Genomic DNA, 16,377 nt, shown 5'->3' on the forward strand with positions numbered 1-16,377 from the left:
GCTACAAGTTTTGAATGCAGAGTGGAATACGTGCCTGGTTGGAAAAATCAGGTAGGTGATTACCTGTCTCGGTTGCCTGATGGAGCAGCTGAAATCAGTGATTTTCCCACAAAGGAGTTAGTGTCTAGTATTGATGATGCCACAGAGCATTTTGGAAAACATATTTCTAAGAGGGATTGGGTTGAGGCAATAAAACAGGATGCCTCACTGATACTGGTTGTACAGTTAATCAGGGGTGATGTGAGGAGAGAGTGCAATCTACCAATGGGAGTGAGGCCTTTTCTCAAAGTTGTTGATGAACTGTCGGTTATTGATAATAATCTAATTGTGAGAGATGAAAGGTTTGTGCCACCTACTTACCTTCGCAAGCGACTTATGAACCTAGCACATGAGGAACACATGAGACAATCTTTCACCATCAAAATATTGAGAGAGAGATATTGGTGGCTGCTCATGGACAGTCAAGTAAAAGATTGGGTAGAACGGTGCGAAGCATGTAAGGAGTCGGAAAAGCGCTTAAGAGTTGGATTAGGCACTTTGCGGGAGGAACAACATGTGGCAGAAGCAATGGGTGTCTGGGAGAAAGTATGCATTGATTTCATAGGATCCTTTGGGTTTCTTCCAGAACAAGAACCATTTACAGCTCTACTAGTAGATGCAAAGTCGAAATGGGTGGAGGACTTATTTATGAAAGGGGTCACCACTTCTGCTACTATTCAAGTCTTAAGTGAAATATTCAGAAGGGAGGGGATTCCTCTGGTAAGTTTGACAGATAATAGCACATAATTAACTTCTCTAGAAATGAAGACTTTTCTTGACACTCTTGTTGTGAGGCACATATTTTGCTCACTGTACAACACGCAGGGTAATGAATTAGTAGAATGAATTAATAAAATGGTGAAGGGCACGATGCAACTAGCATTCAGCTCAGGGCTCCATGTGCAGGATGCGATAAAAGACATGCTGTGGGCGTATCGTACCACCACGAATACCACCACTGGAAAAACTTCATTTGAAATGAGGAGGGATAGATCAGCTAGTAGCAAATTGTTACCTGCTTGGATGAGTGAGGTGATAAAAAAAGGATCGAAGGGTGGGTCGACTGAAATCAGTCCAGAGAGACGCTTGATTAATGCGTGAAATTGGGTGAATGTGAAGCCTGGAGAGGGTGGTAGATTTTTAAGAAAATTCATGGGGCCCTTCAGAGTAAAGTCAGTGCTAGGTAACTGGGTCAAGTTAGAAAACGGACAAACTTGGAATCTCAGGTGCGTTGCTTTGTACAATAGGAAAAGTCCTGTAGTTGAAAGCACTGAGGAATGGCATGGTGTAGGTGACTCAATTTCACCGTGGAAATTGATGGGTGACAGGAATTTTACTAACAGGTAAGATGGGCCTGCATTTTTTGGGGGGAAATGAATACATGGACATAGTGGGCCTGTTGTAAGCAGACAAGATGAGTCCAGTACTGCGTTACAAGTTAGGGGGGCAGCAAGGGCAAGAAGGCCTATTAGGGTGATTATGTGTGTGAATAGTATAATCTTATTTGTTTTTAGCTTTCCTATTACATAGCAACCAGTGGTTGTGTTTAGGGTATCTCACCACTATTGCTCTTCTAATTGTTTTTGTGTATCTGTTTTCATCTTCTTTTTTCTTTACCTTGTCATCTCTCTCTCCTTCTCTCTCTCTCTCTCCCCTTGCATCAGAAGCTCCACTCTTATGTTACTCTAGCTTGTTATGTTCGTTAAGCAACACCTATGGACAACAGTGTGTTTTACACTGTTTGCGATTCCTAATGGGTCGGAAAGGACCTGCCTCATTATTATTCAGGATGGAGGCCTGCTGGGGTCAGCAGACCACATGTATGTGACTGCTTTTTAAATAAAGCAGTTTTTTATTTTGAAATGTAGCCAATTTTCCTTAAAGGAAAATGGGAGGTGTTTAATAAAGAAAAATTAAAGGTTTCCATTGGACCACTGCCTGGTCTTTGAAATTGTTGCCACACACATTTACTAATGGGAAGGGGTCCTTTTGGGACCCCTTCCTGTTAGTGAATGGGTTACCACCAACTTGAAGCTGGTGGTAACTGCAAATGTTTTGCCGCCACATTCCAGATCACAAAACACTCCTACATACCAGTGCGGCTCGCTGTTGGGAAGGGATGCCCTTGGCATGCCCCTTCCTAATTGTGACTCGAAAATTCGATTTGCGATTCAGTATTAGCTTCCCGACTCGCAAATAGGACTTTGTACAATTAAAAATGCTTTTTTCAGGTCGCAAACGGCCCTATTCTGCGAATCGGCCAGTTTATGAACTGAAAAAAGCTGCGCACATCTGGCCCTTAATGATGTAGGTCGATTTGCGACCCAGTAGGAAACGCTAAATGAAGCTCATGAAGTTTACATTCAAATAGCGATTACCTAAATGCGATTTTCAGAGAATTGCAATTAGGAAACCGCTATGTCTAATAATGATACATATGGCCCTTAGTTCTTCGGGGCTCCAAAGTAGCAGACAAGTTTTTGAACCTTGCTATTCAAGTCAATTGCTACACCCTTACATTTCTGCTCCGGAGCACATTATCTCTTTAAAAGTCTTCAGTGACAGATCTTTTCCTTTGCAGGCTTCAACTGATTGCATAAAGAACTATTGATGGACAGAATGCAGAACAATGTCATCCATTCACCGCAGTACAGAGATCTGTGCCTAAATCCATCGTTTTTTTGCTCACCATGCCATTCCAGTTTGAAGGGTATGCCCAGACGTGGGTCCCGTGCTCACTACGCCACTGGAGTCAAGCTATCCTGGCTGAAGAGGGGTGAAACCCCGAAACCGGTCCTAGGATGCTTGATTCCGGTCCAGGGAAGACATGGCTTGGCAGTTCGGGATGGACTGTTCCCATGAGGCACAGGGTCAAGACTGATTTGCTTATGGCCATGTCTGAACTGGGGTGGCGTGGTGAGCAAAATAACGATGGATTAAACCCAGATCTGTGACTGGGGGTGAATGTTTTGCCCATGTGCAACATTCCGTACATCATCTTGTGTGTTCAACTGATTGCAGCCAACTTTATCGCGCTTGCGAAAAAGGTGGCCAGAAGATGCCTTCAGGAACGTAAAGCTGTGAAGGGCAGCAGGAACGGACCGCGAGAAGGAGAGCGGCTACCCAGGTAAGTCTTCACAAAAGCAAGCACATGAGTCAGCCTGGGTTTGGTTCTTATGGCTTCCGTGCCCAAGATGGCTGATGCTCTTGCAAGAGATTTAAGTCTTGCGAGGGTGTGGCTTCATCTTTTGCCTACAACCTGTGTTAAATGATGGAGTGCTGTGGTCATAGTTTTTCCACTGACGCTTTATGCAAATCAATGTTAAGCTTTAAATACGTTTGCCGCATGTTTTCTGATTTTCCAGTTGTTTGGCAGAATAATTTCTAACAGTGGGTCTTATGATAACCAGAGAAAGATTCTATACTCCTGGTTTAATGATGGTATCTGGGAATTCCATACAAGGGAGATTGGTTTTAATGCTTCTATACATGATGCCTGAAGTGCTGGCCTGACACTCATTTATCAGCTAGGTTAGAAATGTGTTCTGCCTACTGTTTGGGAGATATGGAGAGGGTGGACGGATACACTCTTCTTATATGCGCCCTCTGAGAGCAACCCTCTGGATGGAGGAAAGGGGGTCCTGTGCACCCACCGGACATCTCCTTGCAGGCAGGTGCAGTCACTGGCTGCACCCGCCTGTAAGGGGATCCCTAACCCCCCTTCAAAGTGTAGGCAGGTTGCTGACCGAACTGTGAAAACACGGAGCAGCTTTAAAGCAGCCGCTCAGTTTTTCACATGAATGCCCTGCCCTGGGAGCAGAGCGAGTTTGCGGCTGCCCTGGGGGCAGTGCATCCACCACAATGCGACACATTTAGCTGGTTAGCTCTGGGTGCACCTTCTGAAAGGTGTGCCCAGCACTAACCAGTAAAATGCGCCAAATACATAATACACCCCGAAGTGTCCGATGTGTTGGACAGCTGCTGGAAGTCCATGGTCAGGTAGGTTGGGAGCATCTCTGATCATTGCGCCCAAGGGCTTCCTTACCTTCCGAAGAAGGGGCAGTCTTCACAGACAAATACACTCCCTGAGATCCATGTTTGTGAGAAGTGCTGGAGGGGCATCAACACTAAAGATGCAGGGTGCCAAGTTAATGAGAAAAGCAAAAGGAAGACAGTCTATCAATTGAAGCATAGAAATAGTGTCTGCGACGAGAAAAAGTGGGCTTCATGTAGGTGTTGCATGGGGATGATGGAGATCCAGCGCACTGCTTTGCCGAGCCTGAAAGTGTCTTCGGGTTCCCAGCTTTGATAGTGAGACGGACACCTGCACCAATCACCACTGCAGAATATAAACCTGTGCAGGACTCCTGTGGGCTGATGCAAGATGTGAAAGACACTTCAAATAAGCAATAGTTGAATGGGGCTAACCCACAGCGACCGGTGGCTCATCTAGGCTGACGAAGCCCTTTTCTATACTTTAGGTTTGGGTTTTGACAGCGATTCGGACACGGCAGCTGTCAGAAAGACCTTTTGCTGACAACATGAGTGTCAGTCCTATTGCTGAATTCAACCAGCCCTTTTCAGCTATTGGCTGAGCATCTTTGCCAATCATGTCTTAACTCACCACACTGGAGTAGTCATCTCTTACGCAATGCCTTTGGCTGTTGAGGGCTGCTAGGGTGTATCCTTCCATCACCACCCTGGAGTAGTCATCTCTTACGCAATGCCTTTGGCTGTTGAGGGCTGCTAGGGTGTATCCTTCCATCACCACACTGGAGTAGTCATCTCTTACGCAATGCCTTTGGCTGTTGAGGGCTGCTAGGGTGTATCCTTCCATCACCACCCTGGAGTAGTCATCTCTTACGCAATGCCTTTGGCTGTTGAGGGCTGCTAGGGTGTATCCTTCCATCACCACACTGGAGTAGTCATCTCTTACGCAATGCCTTTGGCTGTTGAGGGCTGCTAGGGTGTATCCTTCCATCACCACCCTGGAGTAGTCATCTCTTACGCAATGCCTTTGGCTGTTGAGGGCTGCTAGGGTGTATCCTTCCATCACCACCCTGGAGTAGTCATCTCTTACGCAATGCCTTTGGCTGTTGAGGGCTGTTAGGGTGCATCCTTCCTTTTCCACTCCACTGCTTGCATTGTACTCTATGAGTGACAACAAGTATAGCCCTCTCTGTCTGCTCCCTCTCGAGTGTCTCGCTCTACTATGCCAACTACCACACCCAGACCTTTTGGCTTTGTTAGCAATTGTTTTGTAAGGATGGCATATGCTCCAGCACACAGCAAAAGCTGTATGCACCCAAAATTAAAAACAATGAACTGGATTTCGGTCCACAATAACTGCCAGGGACTGACATTAATTCAAACATTACGTCCTTCTATTTTTGTTCTTCTTCCTCCAAACAATAAATGATCACCAATCCCTGACTTTTCACGCTGGGATCTCGGTTTTCGAATAGTTTTCTGCCTTCTTCTTGGCACTTTGCAGTTGTTGGCATTCCCCCTCACACATGGCAAAACCTACCATAGGGGAGGAGGGAGCTCTCCTCTTCTGCTGTCATTCGAAATCCATAAAAGGTAGGATCGGGACAGCCATTAGTTCGGTGTTGACTATGTGTGTAATATGAGATGGCGATCGGGCAATATAAAGGGCAGCTCGCGTATCTCAGTCCATTCAGCAGGGCTTCGGATACCGCGCAGTCGCAGGCAAGAAAGTGAGGGGCTCTGGCTGGGAGCAGGCTTCCTGCCCTGGGATCGACTTGGTATGTATGCTGCTGCACCCTTTCTGTTTTGCAATAAGTTGCACGTTCGCGGAATGCACGTTTTTCAGATGATTGCCTTGTAAAAAGCTGCATTGCTTCAGGGACACTAGATCAGCGATAAACGACTGAAAGCTTGATAGTGCAGCTGTGCTGCCTCTAGGGCCAAATGCCTTCCTCACACCAAGAGATCACAAAGCATTTCTAACTGGCGTTATTTGCTCTAAACACATTTTTCCAGCACATTATAAAAACAGGATTCTGGAGGCGGTCATATATGTTTAACGTTTGTGCACATTGGATGTATCCCATTTTCTTGTTCTGGTGATGTGTTCTGGTTTTTGTGCTGCTTGTTGTGCAGCATCATTGCATTTTATTTTTGCTTTGTTGTACTGCAGTTTTTGTGTTACCTTCTGTTTCAACAGTTTTGTTTCCATGTCAGTAGTTTTAATTGTAGTGTTATGTTGCTTTGTGTATGTTATTATGATGCATTTAGTTGCAATATTTCCAACCAAAAGCAGCACATACCTTAAAAGTTCCTGTGACAAGCAACAATGTACCACTGTCTACTATGCTAAAATAGCACTGACCCTCCAGCTCTTCAGCCAGTTAAGGCGTCTGTCAGCCCAGAACTGTGGCCGGTTCTGGCCGTTACTCTGTGAGCCCAAAAGTGCTACTTATGACGCAAGCTAGCTCCCCATAATCCCGCTCTCCAAATACCTATTGATTAGTTCATCGCATGCATGCTAATAGACTTGAATTAGGCAGGAGACTTCTGATTTATTAAGTAAAAAATTGCTTTTTTTTAGCTGTCTCCCAACTGAAATTGCCAGTGCTTCAATAGAAGTCAATAGGGAAAATACATTTCATCCATTATATTTCAAAATCTCCCCCTTTCTTGTTCTGAAATGTTGCCATTTATGGCATCTCTAAATGCTAAATGTCTTAAAGAATTAGAGTGGATCTATTATTTATGGAATAGTGCTAAATTTGTTTTGAAAAAAAGTTGTCATTATTTTCTCGGTGAAATTACTTCGCACAGTGTTAATGTTCTTAAGCCTGCAAAACTGTTGTCAGTTTAATTCGAGTTTCTGTTTCGTTAGGGAGGTATTGCTTTTCCCATGCTGCCTTATTGCCTTTTTTTAAGTTTTAGATATGGAGAAACTCAGTGACCTCTCAATCTCACTTCAAATGTCACTTCAAGCAAATTGAATGCGCCTCTCATCTAACCCGCTCATCTCGTAATGCTTACCATATTATTATTTTATGGTCTGGCGTGACAGCGCAGGTGCCGCCAGACAATTATATGTGCATTAATAGAGAGGGGCTTTGCTCCACCCAAATGTTGAGTGCCAGGAGTACATGTTTTGATTAGGCAGAGTTGTGTGCTTCCACAAAAAAGAGCTGCCCCTCAACACAGCTGTGATTATTTTGTTTATCCAGCTGAGTAAGATTGAACTTTCAGGGGCACACACATGACATTGTAATGATATTAAAGTGTTTTAGATAGCTAGATCATTTATGTTGTGTTTTTTCTGCCAGCAGCACAGATTGGCAGCAGGCAGTCATTATTAGCCTGTATGGACATTTAAGTGTGGCTTGACAATGCATCTGTCATCTGACCTTTTAACCAACACTGATTTTTTTCTGCAGTTCTTAGCTTCTACATAAATACATATCTATTCCCATGCTATTTACATACAATGCTTCACATTACCAAACAACATGCCTTTAAATAAGGGTAAGTGGAACACGAGGAGTTGAACACCTGCGGAATTCCGTGGAGTTATATAAAAACTAAGTGGGCCCGATTCACAAAAGTAATCTGAGACAAAATCCTAACTTTACAACTTTCGGCATTCACAGAAGGCATTTAGGAGTACTAAAGTTAGGATTTATTCTTAGTCAATCTTAAATTTTGGTCTTAAATTAAACTTAAGACAAACTTAAGTTTAACTGAGACAAAATCCTAACTTTACGACTAAGATTTTGGCTCAGTTAAACGTAAGTTTAAAAAAATCTTTTTTTATCCTCATTTGCCTTGTTGCCACCCTTCTTCTAACAAAACCACCCTGGGTTTTCAACCTCATTTACTGGATAACGGGGGGTAGATAAAAGCTTAGAGAACAGAGGCCCCCCCAAGTTCATCTTAAGTTTAACTTAAGACCAAAACTTAAGTGAGACAAAATCCTAACTTTAGTACTCCTAAATGCCTTCTGTGAATACCGAAAATCGTAAAGTTAGGATTTTGTCTCAGATTACTTTTGTGAATTGGGCCCATTGAGATTTTGCGGAGTTCTGTCCAATCGTGACTTCTGCCCACCTCTATTCAAGGCTTCCTTTGATGTCAAAAAAATATTGTGAGAACTTCATAACATGTCTTTGGGCATCAAAGTAGCGCAATTTTAGAGTTGGCACTTGTTTCCGGGGTGGTGGTGGTGCACCTCACTAAGCCGGGCATCCAAGCACAACCCTCACCGTGACACTAACACATGCTGGGACTCCGACAACCCTGCAGCGGCCAGGGCTTTCTTGTGAGTTACAGAAATGTCGGCTGTACTGAAGAAACATAACCGCTCTGTTTCTCCATCTCTCTTACACACAGTCTCACGCAAGCGCACACACAGCCCCCGGGACACAGTAGCACACAGGCAAGCACACAAGCATTGACACAACAGGAATTACTGACACTGTCACTAAAAATATTTGCGGACATGAAACACGAGGCCAGGGAGTCACGTGTGCCGTATGGTGGGCAGAAGATCTGATGAACATGAAGTTGCCACACAATGACAAGGCAGTGACTTTTGCTACAATGGTGATGCAACGCCACAGGCAAAAATTTACATATTCTCCCTATGTCACAGATTCGTTATCACAACAACTCATCCGTACAATAATTCATTGGTGGGGCCCATAACACCAACACACATTCATCTCATTCGAATCCGTTCATAGGAGAAAAAGCGCTGGACATGTGGGTACCTTATTACCTATCAGGATACATTTTCTTACATTATATACATTTCATACATATGTACCTACCGAATCCTGACCTTAACATCAAGGAACTCCACCACTTGGTCGATGGACCAATTAGTTGGACTTGTTGATGGTGAATTAGAACCAGCTAAAACACAATTAAAGCCTAGGAACATTTGATTATTTTCGGTAATCAATTAAAGAACCACAAACTCATTTCTTATCAATTCAATTTTTGTTTATCTAATCATCATTTTCTCAGCATTAGCATTTATGCACTACAGATCATAATATAAAGTCAGTTTATTTTCAAAGAGAAAATCAGACATTTAGTAAATAAGCATAAATTTAGTAAGCGCATTTAATTAGTTACCAATTACCAAGTGACGGCGACTTTATGAATAAACAGAGAGTTATCCGCATTCTCTGGTACAAAATCCAGGATGAACTGTTCGACCCCAGCAAAGATCAAACCGTCAGATGAAATAACTTCCTGAAAATCAAAGAATCCAAAGGCAAACCATGGAAATCTTCACCAACTCCATGCAGACCCGACCTCATGAAAGATCAGCCCAATGTCCACCCCCCTTTGGCGGATGAGAACCTTATATATCCTTTTTCCCTATTACTGCATGCTAACGTGCAACAATTTAGGGGTAGAGAAATGTTCTGATTGGACAGTTCGGAGTTATCTGATAGTTTTTCTAAAGTTTTCCCAGGGAAAACTGGTTCTCCATGAGACTTGGCATAGGGAGGCACAATTTGTATAATTTCCTTTTTCTCCAGGGCGAAAGTTGCAAATGTAACATTTAGAATGAGAGAAGACATTTCTCCACAGGTTCTGTATTGTCTCTTTCGCTGTTCTCACAGCATTGTCAGTTGGCAGACAAACACGTTCATCCTTGACAAGGAACACAGGGTCACACGTCTGAGGTCATTTGGAGATCTCCATAGTCATCCGATTCTGCGCAGAAACTATCGCTGACATGGTGGCGATTGCATTAGAGACTCCATCTTGGGTACTGCGGCCTAGTAGGCCCGAATCCCAACTTAAGCAAAAATAGACATAACAGTAATTAGAATATGGAAATGAAGATTCTAATGTTTAATCCCACACTAATACCATTATATATTAGTATTTACCTAGCTGTGGCAACATTTAAAGCGATAATACTCACCATTTCGTTATCCTGGAAGCGCAAACAATTACAAAGCAACATTAATTTTCTATTTCACCACAATCTAAAGTTAGTTTTCGTACCATAATTAATTAATTAATTATTCTACCATGCAATTAGCATTTTAGTCCCACGTGTATCTCGTGTTTATCAAGGTGTAAAGGTTGATTAGTAAATTTCACTGCAAACCCATTAGTGCAAGTTAGATTTAGAATGATTACGTAATTACTTTCATGCAATTTAGAGGAGGTATACAAAAATTAGTTTTACCTGCTCCATCAATGGCTTCCCATCTCTACAGCAACCGCATTAACCACCTGAGCTAGCTTTCAAGCTGCACTGTGAACAACACTGTGCTCTCGAGCTTGCCTTGGTGGGCACATGGAGATCAGGACATTGGCCAGGAGTCTTGAGTGGTCTTGAGGCCTTTCAGCTGTGTCTAGTCTAAAACTGGCTCTCCCTGACGACACAGGCGCTGGGTTAAAACTGGCGCTCTCTCCCAAATCACAGAGGCTCACTGTGATGTCAGAAACTCCAGATTATAGCTGTCGTTTACTGTGGCGTCACAGAAACTAGATAAAAACTGCCACTGTCGGTGGCGTCACAGACTCTGGGTAAAAACTGGTGCTTTCTGACACCACTGGTGCTGAGTTAAAACTGAAACTCCTTGTGATGTCACAGAATTTCCCAGATGAAAGCTGGCACAGACTGTGTCAGAGGCTGTGTTAATTTCGTAGTTCTCTATGAAAGCACCAAGGGCCACATAGCCACTTGATGACGGTATTAGGTGTATATGTTATTCTATTCCAGGAGGGGAATATTGCAAAATAATTTTCAAAGTGCAGTAGAGCACTTTTTTATTCAAAATATAATGTTTAGTTTTCAAAGGTTTCATTAAATCACTTTAGCTATGAGTTCTGTAAATATGTCTTTAGATACATTTATAAAATGAAATCCATCTATTTGCCGTTTTCTTGAGAGAAATGCTGTTTAAACAGAGCAGCACTATCGCGGGTCACCACCTGCCGGGCCTGAAAGGCCTACTCTCCGATACATGTGATTAGGCTTTGTGGGCTCAAGCAAGAACACGCTGCTACAGGATTCTCATTTTCATCATGCCCAGTGGAAGGGGAAAGTTTATGTTTTTTCTGTGCGCAGAGCAGAGAGGCACGGGAGCCTACCATGCTCTCCAGTGGCGTAACGAAAATTGAAGGGGCCCCCCTGCAAGGTACACAGAGGGGCCCCATTCCGGATTTAATCTGGAGCTCTCTGGTGTGAGTACAGTGCTGAGGGGACCCCCTGCAGCTCGGGCCCCCCGCACTGCAGGGGATGCGGGTGCCTGTGTTATGCCCCTGATGCTCTCTTTCTGCACCCAGTGTAAACTAAAGGGAAATGTAAACTCAAGACCCAAACCATTTGCTCTAACCTGACATGGCTAAATAAAAGTGTCACGGCCTGAAGCAACCCCTACAAGTCCAACTACTAACAGCACATATAGAGGGCAGGATAGAGGGCAGGCAATAAAGCCTTTAACCCCCTAACCGGACAGGGAAATTAGATCATAGGGGAACTTGCTACCCCGTCCCCTTCCCCTGCTCATGTGACAGTTACATAAGCCTGAAAACTGAAAGCAGTTAGTGGACCCCGAAGGACAAATGAACGCTTGTACCCAACCACTGTTTAGGTCGAGCCTAGCGCAGCGCGCATGGCCTGCTCTAGGAGAGGGCCTCTTCGAATCTCTCCAGACTTTAATAAAACTCGTGCGTGTGGCTTTAGTTTTGCCACCCATTCTGTTGGCCTTTGCGTGTGGCTTTCAAAAATTGAAAGCCCGCAATTGGCCAAAGGCGGGTGCATGTCCCGCCTTCTCTCTAAACGTTGACTCCCATGGCCTAGGGGTCTTGGGAGCGAGCAGCAGCGCAGCCGGGTGCCAGCTGCATACCTGACATTCTTTGCAGTGTGCGTGCACCTCACGCGGTCTTGTTTTACCTTGTCCCTACTCACTATTTGCTGATTCAGCAGTAGCCTCACATACTGAAAACAACAAAAATAACCACTGGCCTTGCACGAACACCCCCACCTCCCCCAACCCGCATACCACCTTCTTCAGATTTCAGAGTATGGAAGCAGACCGGACAGAACAGGTTCTCCCCCCACCATCCTACATAACAGCTGAGTGAACTGTGACCTACTTTTGCAAATCAACAAGGTCTGCATCGTTCTGAGCCCAGCAACACCAGCCAATGGCGAGAGGCCCCTTAGCACCCTGTATTTGCCTGGTTGTCCTTCCTAAGGTGGCCGTGTCACGGCGACAGCCGCCGGCGCTGCCTCTTAGGCAATAGAGCTGATGCCAACAAGGCAGGCTGGAGATACGAATGAGACGCTTACGTTGTGTTTTTTTTTTTTTTATTCAGAGGTTCACACAATAGTGTTGCAGCCTTTAGGCTCTATAAACCGCAGGTCCTCCTGGATCACTGACAAAATATCGAGAAGAAGAATATCGAATTGCCAAAATATCGAAGTAAAAATATAGAATGCCAAAATATCGAAGCCCTATCTCCAAACAGGTAAGTACAAAAATATAGAATCCTAAATATCGTTAGTCACAATATCGAATTATTGTAAATGTCTTAAAATTAATGTAAAATTAATGAAATAAAACACGTAATTAACTGAAACATACTTAAAAATACTTAAATTACTTTAAAATTAATAAATAATTAATGTAAGTAAAAAAAAATAATAATACATATATATTAACGTAATATTAATTTAAAAAATGCTATATTTTTTGCGTAGCATAGCGGGCGGGTAAAATTCACTATTACCACTCCAGTAAGTGCAATAGTAGGGAAAACGTTGGATAGCGGGAGGGTAAAAATTACTATTCCCACTCCAGTGAGTGCAACTGTAGGGTAAGCGTTGGATAGCGTAGGGGTAAAAATTACTATTCCCACTCCAGAGAGTGCAACATTAGGGAAAGCGTTGGATAGCGGGAGGGTAAAAATTACTATTCCCACTCCAAAGAGTGCAACAGTAGGGAAAGCGTTGGATAGCGTAGGGGTAAAAATTACTATTCCCACTCCAAAGAGTGCAACAGTAGGGAAAGCGTTGGATAGCATAGGGGTAAAAATTACTATTCCCACTCCAGTGAGTGCAATAGTAGGGAAAATAATAATTTAATATTTTATTAAAAATAACGAAATTATTAATACCAAATAAAAATATTAAAATTAATTACCAAGCAAACAATATTTAATAATTACTTTATTATAAATACCAATATGTGTTTTATTAATAACCTATTAATAATTAATTAACAACCAATTAATTTGCAATACCAAATTTAATAAATAAAATTAATACCAATTAATAATTAATTAAGAATAAATTAATTAGCAATATACAAAAATTATTTCAATAATTAATTATTTACAATTAAATTAATTCCCACCATATTCCCCTATAAACCCACAACCCGCTACAGATAATAAATTAATACAATTAACATCATTATCAATTAAACAATTAATACTAATTAATTACCAATTAATACACATTATTTACCAATTAATAATTAATCAACAACCAATTAATTTTCAATACCAATTAATAATTACCTAATAACAATTAAATTACTTCCCACCCTATTCCCCTATAAACCCACAACCCGCTACAGAAGTAAAACGCAAAATTAAATTAAAAATAATTAATAATTCCTAAAAAATTGTATTTAATGTACTATAATTAAATTACTTCCCACCCTAATCTCCTATAAACCCACAACCCACTACGGAATTAAATTACACAAGAATTCAATAACATAAAATTCATGACTTTAAAAATATTCAAACATACATTCCAAAATTTATACATACTTTTAACACATATACTAACACTTAAAACACTATAAAAAAATTCGATATTTTTAACAACTATATTATGACTGTCGATATTACTTACTTCTATATTATTTAAATCGATATTTTATTTCTTACCTGATTTTCGATATTCTTCACCACTATATTTTGGCAATTCGATATTCTGTCCATTCTATATTAAAAACTCGATATTCTGTCCTGTCGATATTTTGAATTTGATATTATGTCTGTTTACCGTCCTCCTATTATCCAATGTGATGGCACTTATCTTACTGACCTCAGAAGGATGGAAGGCGTTGGTGGCCTTGCCGAGATTTTCGCTTGCGACCTACACAGTCGATGTCAACAATGACTCTTAGCAGACTGCGCTGTCACGCCGGCTTGGCTCTTTCTAGGGACCGAGGAGGGCTCAAGTGCTCCTCTCTGACAGGGGATAAGGTGACTGCTGAGAGGTGAGTTCGCCATGTGCTCAATACACTTCGTTTGTGTTAAGAGTGTGGGAGGGCTTTGGGGGATTCTAAGGAGCTACAAGACGCTCAGTTTTTTGGGGTCCCCGGGTATACGCCCTCATACCCTGAACCGTCAGATCCTGGTGTATGTAATTATAGAGGGGACCTGACTCCCGGTCACATCCGCTGAGGCCAGAGGGATGCCACGCACGCTAGACTCCACAGCTATGTGCAAAGCTGGCTTCCAATGCAGGTTATTGGCAGGGGGTAGCTACCAATGATGCAGCAGGTGCAGTGGCAACAGGGCTCATTAAAGCCCCAAAATGCTATAATACCACCACAGCAGTCGAATGGGCCATTTTCTTTGCGTGTTTCAGGGCCCATGGCACCCTTACTACACTACCGTGGAGTGCCAACGAACCAGCGCATGACACCCAGCTCCCTCCCCTGCCTTCAAATCCCAGGATGTGTGAGGAAGACTCAATGGGTTAATATCAGCTTGTTTTTATATAGTGCCAAATCATACATTCTGCCATTTCTAACCGCTGTAAATAACGCGTGTTACTATTAACCAAGTCAATAATAGCGAATATACTGGCATCAAAGGGTGGCAGGCTGCTGGCCAGGCCCTGCTAGGATTTCATATCGCCGCAGAATCACTCAGCTCCGGGCAATCCGTCGCACCGACACAGGAAGAAAGAGAACGCGGATAAATAGCTTGCGCTTCAGCAAGTCAGAGATGAATGGGTTCCCTCGTTTAGTCTTTTCACACTTCATAGTCTCTTCCTCCAGGACTTACAGGACAGGGAGCCCTCCCTCCCTGCTGGTCAGGCTCGCCAGCCAAAGCAACGTGAAAGGCCCTAGCCAGACCTCTGGCTTCCTAACTGGAATTATTCCTATGGCCCTGGCGATGCTTAAGTGGAGAATACTGTATTTTCAGCTCACAAAGATAGACGCATAAAAACAAGCACGGCAGGAAGCAGGATGTGAGCACGCAACAGATATATCTGGGCTTCGGAAGCATGACTGCGATCGAGTGACATCACAAGGATACAGAGTGGGTGCCATGAGGATGTAAGCACAAACTCTCATGAATGCAGCCTGTACATGCAGTCACTGCAGTTTGTCTGCACAACGTCGTACACAAGGTAGACACACAGTACAGAGATGCCAGCACTGGATTTACCGAAGGCTTGGTTATCATCTCGAACAGGGATACAGGAAACCATCTGCACCTCCACTATCTTCAGTCTGTGCCACCAACAGTCACCCCTATATGGCAGGTAGGATACCACTAGGATGATGAAAGGTTCAATAATGAGGCTACTCCTCTCCCAGGCTGTACCTATATCTGCCCTGGTATGCAAAAAAGTGATCAAGGGAATACTTAAATAATCTCAGACACTGGTAATTACTCGGTCATTACCATCATTATTGTGCACACCATGTCAGCTCAGTTTGGACCAAGCCATATGCAAGTCAGTCTGGACTCTGGACCACTGGGAACAGTCCAGCCCAAGCTGTCAAGCCAGGTCCTCCCTGAACCGGAACACATGCAACCCAGGGCCAGATTTGCCCTAATTATGGCTCATGAGCCAGCTATAGCTTGGTTTCAGTGACACAGTGTGCACGGGACCCACATCTGGACATACCCGTACGGCTTATGGCGACTCGCTAAAGTGTATAAACAAGCATTTGCAATGCAATAGGTCTCACAATTGCGAGATTTTGAGCTATTGGCATTGTAAATGATAATGCCTTTTTATTTATGTGTTTAAAAAAACAGCAATAATAAAAGACATTGTCATTTACAATATCAATAGGGCAAAGTTTCTAAAATGGGAGACCTATTGCATTGCAAATGCTTGTCTTTTAAGTTTCTGTTATGAAACTCGAGGGTGTGAGCTTCATAGCTTCACGACGACAGAAACAAAACAGCTACACTTGCTGTGGACAGCCATGGGTAGCGTGCAGCTTCACATGTGATATTAGATCAGTGGGCGGCATCTGCGCTTGTGCCACTCATTCCGCTTCTTGACATTGTTCGTACATGCATGCCTATTCTGCCATCTTGTGGGTACATGTG

At 43.0% G+C, this 16,377-nt stretch overlaps 1 protein-coding gene across 2 annotated transcripts in view; it reads left to right on the top strand.

Annotated features, from left to right (window-relative positions):
* The first annotated feature begins 5,722 nt into the window (after positions 1-5,722).
* LOC146825654 (TRPM8 channel-associated factor homolog) overlaps positions 5,723-16,377 on the top strand; it is a 402,285-nt gene continuing 391,630 nt past the window's right edge. For both annotated transcript variants that reach the window (XM_085607651.1, XM_085607652.1), the window contains exon 1: positions 5,723-5,807. The gene's annotated coding sequence lies outside the window, so the exon portion shown is untranslated. The remainder of the gene's footprint in view (positions 5,808-16,377) is intronic.

The sequence above is a fragment of the Triturus cristatus genome, chromosome 5_2 (genome assembly GCF_964204655.1).
Source record: "Triturus cristatus chromosome 5_2, aTriCri1.1, whole genome shotgun sequence".
NCBI lineage: Eukaryota > Metazoa > Chordata > Amphibia > Caudata > Salamandridae > Triturus > Triturus cristatus.